This window comes from Apteryx mantelli, chromosome 9 (genome assembly GCF_036417845.1).
Source record: "Apteryx mantelli isolate bAptMan1 chromosome 9, bAptMan1.hap1, whole genome shotgun sequence".
Taxonomy (NCBI): Eukaryota; Metazoa; Chordata; class Aves; order Apterygiformes; family Apterygidae; genus Apteryx; species Apteryx mantelli.
This window is the reverse complement of record NC_089986.1, coordinates 10,871,645-10,878,361: the sequence shown is the minus strand read 5'-3', so window position 1 is coordinate 10,878,361 and position 6,717 is coordinate 10,871,645.

Sequence of the window (6,717 nt, the reverse complement as noted above, 5' to 3'; positions counted from 1 at the left end):
AAAATCCAGGCCAATGAATTGTAAAAATAAACAAGAGTGATTCTAAGGCGTATTGAGTCCTTTGTCTGAATGGTCGTAACTACGGGGTTACCAGAAAATCCTAAATCTTGTCTTCAAGGTGATTAAAAAATAAATACTCAAGTATTTTGGCAGAGACCTTTAAAATTCAGTCAGTGGCAGGGAAAACAAGAAAACTGATCTGAGCAGAGTCTTCTTTTATTAAGCACCTCATACCCATTTTAAAGGGCATATTAACCAGGGCACATATCACAGCTATATTAATTTCTGTTGATTATTTTTCTCTTGTCAGCTCAGGAATTATTTGACTGTGTCCTATCTGTTCTGTCTGTAAAAAGCTCAACAATGCTCTGCATAATGTGTTTATTGGAACACTCAGTAGCAATGGATTATGGTCTAAATATATAGCTTTCTACCAAACATCATATGTTTTCAACAGATATCTAAACTGCTTGTATAATCATGTTCAAAATTGTGGATTTGTACACATGGATGATTCACAGCCAAATGTCACTTAATATTTTTATGATACTGGGGCATAGCCTTCTGCGTAAGAATTTCATTTGGAAAGTAGTACGTACTACTGAGTGTTGTCCTGGAGAATGTGGAGGAAGTTGAATGTTGAGTTTAATCGTGGTGAGTGTCACTTCTATTTAAAAGAAAACATCAATATTGCAGAATTTCATAATGCAAACCTTTGCATTTATTCCTATGTGGACTGATTGTATTTCATGAAATAAAAGAGCTTGGCTTCTAAAAGCAGTAAGGTATCTTTTATGAGATATTTGATGTTAGGTTGAAAACTGTTGATTATATGATGAATCTACTTTAAAATAAACATGATGTTCTGGTTGAATACCCCATATTTTTTTATTATTGCAGTAACTAGTAAGTAAAACACATTTATATGTCTAATGTCCTACTGGGTTTTTGAAATGATAATTACAGTTGTTTTTTAGCTTTAATCTATTCTCCAGATAAACAGCACTGGTGCCAAAAAGTTGCTCTTGAAATGATAATTGGTCGCTCTGTGAATGACAGCCAACCTGCTCACTTCAAAAGTAGGGAAAACGGGAGATGTTATACTAGAGCCAGCAAAGCTCTGCAGAGTGTCTGGAGAAAAGACCGCTGCTGAGAGCTGCTTCCCTCCTTTGCCCCTTTGAAAAGGGGAGAGACTACTTATTCTGGGCTTTATTGTTCTGCTCGCTCATCAGCGTGCACCTGCACCCACAGAAACAGTGATAAATACTAGTATGATAGTTGTGGCCAAAGACCCCCAGCATGTTCAGTGTCCTCCTGTGCTAGCATCCTAGAAACATAAGGTATAATTTCCGTTCTAAAGAGCTTTCAGTTTAAGATGTGATATACTATGAACTAGAAGAAACAACTTTAAAAATAGAACTTTTATATGCAGATGTGGCTAATGCATGCTTTCCTTGAAGTTTGCGCTGGTTTGTTGATAGTCACAGAAACGTAGGTTACTATTTGCTATTAAGATACTAGAAAGTTAATATTGGTTGGGTTGTTGTATAGACATGTGTTCCCCCAAACCAGTTTGCTATTATGACGATGTGAGGAGTGGAAAAGGCTAAATGTGTATGACACACACGTGTCCTGACATGTATGACAGGAGGTAGAAGTCATCTTATTACTCTTGTTTTATATGTCTGTGTTACTCCTGCAGACTGAATGCTTAACCTCAGGGTGAAAGACTTAAGTCTCCCGTGCATATAACTTAAATTACTGTTTGTTATATAAAGAACAAAATATGTGCCCTGAATTGGAATTTCTTATTAAGTTGAACAATTAAAAGACTGCGAATGTGAAAATCCCTGTGATAGGAAGAACAATAACATGTCTCAGTCCATTCAATTCTTGAAATTACCCGTAATTCTTCATAGCAAGGATGGAAGGCTCATTTACAGCTCAGAGGTTTACATTCTAATAAATCATAAAATCACAGCTGTGAAGGCAGTGTCTGGATTATAGTTTGGGAGATTTCAGATCATTCTTTGTTTACAAAGATCATACCTTGTTTACAAAAATTCTGAACTAAGAAAATGTCCAGATCTCTTAAAACTCAATTAGCTATCTCAACTCGTATTGCCCTTTCATTTCTTTATTGTTTTAGCTACTTTAAATGCCTCGATTTTAAAATACGTAGCTCATTTTAGTATGACCACTGAGTTCCAAAAAATACAGAAGGCATTCAGACTGTTGCCTGTTCAGTGCCCTGGAAAGTCTCAGTTTATTCAGGCCTGCCATGGTGCGGAGTTAGATGCATGAGAAATTTTCAAACTCTCTTAGGTTTTAGGCTCACTGACCGGACTTTTCTGCCTTTGCCACGTAAACCTGTCCTGCTCCCTCCCACTGATACTGTCATATGGAGTCCAGCTCCTAACAGTGCCCTAGTCTGGGCATAACTTGGTAACTCCTTACGTAATGCAGGAAGGATGAAGGACTTAATAGAAGGTGAACACCCTTCCCTGTGACCTATTCACAACAATCTTAAACTATTGGCTATATGCCAGTTTCCAGGTTAAATTGCTTAGACACCTACAAGACGAATCAGACTGTTTACTTCCTCTGTGCTTCGTAAGGTGTTTTTTTTTTTGTTTTTTTTGGTTTTTTTTTTTTTTTTTAGAAAAATAGTTGCAGAGGCTACTGCGGTCATTCCAACCATATTAGTTGAATAGCAGGATAGAAGACTATTTGGCTATGTACCTGTGAATGCTAAGGAATGCCAGGTCTTTAAAGGGGCACTAAATCTTCTTCTGCAAGATAGTTCATGGGACAAGGTTCTCTTAGTCAAACATGGTCAGTGTTTACAGGGAAGGGGCCATATTCATAGTCACTTTATGGCTGTTCCCTCAGTATAAATGAATTGGTTATTTCACTTTCTAGAGTGTAAAGTAGCTGATGGAAAGATGCGGGGGTTAGGAAGACATTCCTAGGCTAAGTTGTTCCGGATTATTGTCCCTCATGAGGCTTTGTGCCTCTTCTTCAGAAACTGCTCTAAGTGGAAGTTCTCAGCAAGGAGACTATTCTAAATGGATTTCTGTATTGACTTGCTTCTCTATCTGCTCAAGAAGAGAGCTCAAGTGAGTCAATGTGAAGAAAGCTGCATTTTTCATATCAGTGCTATATCCAGATGTAAGCATTTGCCACTATCCATGCACAGTTGGATTTAAAAATCACTGACCAGTTCTTCTTTGGGGTTCACCTGAGATGACTAAACATACTTGGGTCACACAATAATACAGAACAAGTGTGTCAGCCTTACCATAAATTAGACAAGTCATCGTGTCACTGTGTTCAGTGTGATTATACTGCATAGAAATTGCACAATCAATAATGTCTACTTAGTCTGTATTGCTGAATGCGTGCATCGTGTTTACAAATAGAAAAGCTGTTTATTGCTGGTCTGAGTCAGTGTGCTATACTGGATGAGGCTGTACAAGAGTATGGCACGTAACGAGCCCAATTTAGACAACATATTTTGAATATATAAAGTGCACTTTTTGGCCTCTGCCTCGTGGTGTTTGTTGCTTTACAAAGCATCTATTTTGCTCAGAAACATTAAGGGCAAGACTCAGACAGCACATGTCATTTAAGACAGTGATCTACATCTGCAGTTGTAGAGCCACCAGTTGGCCCAGTGGATTTTAGGCAATCTGAGTATGTCCTGAAGCATATGCAATGCAGGATATGCCTACTGCAGAGTGCCATGTACTGGGAAGATAACTAAGACAGGTCTAATCAAATTACTCGGACACCAGATAGCCCAGCCATGGTAGCCCAGTGTAGGCTAACTTACCTTATTTAGACATACCCATGGAGGTACTCTGGGAATTAAGACAGAAGAGCATACTGTAGCTCAAACTAAAATCAGTAACAGACGGCCTTTGACTTAAATGGCAGTAGGAGGTCACTCCTATTCTTGTTCTCATGTACAATTCTTCCAAAAACTGAATTTAAACTCACCCCCCCCCCCCCCGGTTACATGTAGACTGGGAATAACATTAATCTGCATTTCACATCTATTTTCTTGTATTCCACTTGCATTTCACTGAATCATCCACTTCTATCCATCCTGCTAAGAAACCCCTGTAAAGCAGGTAAGTATGATTATCTATATTTTATAAGATGGAAATTCATAGTGTAAAGGAGTTTAGATGAGGAGATCAAATTGCAAGTCAGTCAAAGCTGGAAGCAGAGTCCAAATGTCCTGACCCCTGGAAAGAAAGATGGTACAGTAGGCACCATTCCTGAACTTGCAAGTACTGAGGGCAACTTCCACCAGAACTGCAGCTAATTTAAAAACTGTTAATATGTAACTTGGGCAGAAAATGAAAATAACAGATTTAACTAAGAGTTGTGGCAAGGGTGAATTTTTCAGGGACTATTTTTAAAGTAAATGTAACTTAAATGCATAAAATCAGGTCTTTAAATAATATCTGTGAGTCTACGTATGTAAGTAGCACCATATTCAAGCTTATGAACTCTCTTGCATGTAATGTTTCTTGTGCTCTTAAATTGTGAGATCAGGCCTTAATTTATTATGAGTTTAATCTAAACTAATTTGAAAACAAAGCAAAGGCCACATTGATTTCAGTAGCTTTTTAATTAGGACCTAAGCAAGAAACAGTTAAATTTATGTTTAGTGCTTCATTCAATGAACAAAAATGAAAAAAAAAAATTTTTTTCAATGTACTTTTCAGTTACAAGAATCTTATGTACAACTTGTTAAAAGAATAGGTAAAATAAAATGCAAAGCCAATGCGCCTCCCCCCTGCCCCCAAGAAAAACCTCCAATATAGAAAACAGCAACCAGCAAGGGGCACAGACATTAAGGAAAAACAACAAGCCACCTAAAAACCCTGTCGCTGTCCTGAGGCACCCGTGACAATCACAGCTCATCTCTCAGATTACCGTTACGTGTTGCAGTAACTCTCAAAAAGGTCTAATTTATGTCTTCTGATTGCAGGAGGGCTGTCACAGCACGTTGTAGTGATGGCTATTAGCTAACTTGATTAAATAAATGTTCAGGTTTGGTTTTGTCTCCCCTGCCATTGTGCACATGGACTGGGCTGGTGTGGCACCTTCATGGCTGTTTACACTGGCCACTTACCAGCCATCCTGGATTTTAAAAACAAGCTTCTCAGAAGGATTCAAGGTATCCAGGCAACTCATGTCTCACAGGATGGCTGAATTCACATGTAGCTCCATATACCTAATATCAAGACAGCCACTAATTTTACTGTTTCAGAACACCAGTGCAACTGGATACTTCCGTAGGATTAGGCCTGATTCTCCTCTCCAAATACTACTTTACCTCTCCATATTCCACCTAAGGTCAACTCTGATTTTCAGTGAAATGAGGGAGAAGAGATTCAGACCCTTTTGTATAAACATACATGTATAAAACCACCCCTGGACTTCCATCATGAAGCATTAAGAATGACTTTCTCAAGTTTAATTTCTATGTGCTACGTGCGACTGTACCAATCATACAGCATACGTGTAGAAGCTTACTGTAATAGCTGCCAGCTCAGCAGGAGATGCAAGAACAGGAATCCAGTCCCAGATCCCCATCCTTCACATCCAGCAATTTGCCGCCACTACGAGTTTTATCAGCAAATATTCCCCTTCCCCACACCTCCTCAGCTGCCAGAAGCCTACGGTAGATAGAATAGGGTTTCCTGGGAAAACCTATGTGGGATACTTGTATAAACTGCAATGTAACCCTTACCTTCCTCTCATCATTTCCACTTCAACAACCTCTTTTGCTAGTGCATCTGTTACTGTGGAAAAGGCCACATCTGCTGCTAAGTCACTCGCAAACAGCAGCTCCGCAAAGGGGAGCACAACCTGTTGATAAGATCTTACAAGTGCAGAGGTGGCCTCATATGGAAACGGCTGTAAAACTGATGCCCTGCGATTTCACCTCCCCCGCGTCTCCAGGGCTTTGCAGCAGGCGCTTCCAGCCCGCTTTGCAAGTCGGTCCCGCCGAGCGCGGGCAGTCCCTGGTCCGCGCCTCTCGCCCAGAACGGAGACCCTGCAGTCAGACCTCAGCGGCCGCGCCAGGCCCCACAGCCGTCCTTACACAGCGTGCGTGCACCTCTCCTGCCCGCGTTCCGCGGCCGCACGGCTACAGCCACGAACATAACGGGGCGGCATCGGTTTAACGCCGCCAGCTCGGCGCGGGATCCTGCCTCGCGCTCGGAGGCGGCTGGCGAAAAGGCGCCGCGTCTCATCCCGCCGCGTTTCCCCCTCTCCTCTCTCCTTTCCAGCTCGGGCGCTCGCCGCAGGAGCCACCCCGGGGCGGCGCGGCCGCGGGCGCAGGAAGCGCCGTGAAACGCCCGCGAGCCACGAGTGGCTGCAAACGGCACTTACACCCCCCCCCCAACCACACACCCCGAGCTGCCCCCAAAGTTTTAATTCTTGCTCTTTGGACGAGAAAATAAAGGGGCTCCGCCGGCAGGCCGAGGTGCGGCGTCACCCCGCGCCCTCGGGGGCCCGGCGGGGAGCAGCGGGCCGGGCCGGGCCGGGCCGGGCCGGGTCCCGCCGCGGCTGCCCCCTCCCCGGCCCCACCGGGCGCCGCGGCGCAGCGCGACTCCCCGCCGCCGGGCCCGGCGCCGCCATGAGCCGCACTGCGCATGAGCGGGAGGCGGCGGAAGGGCCCGTGAGGAGCCGCGA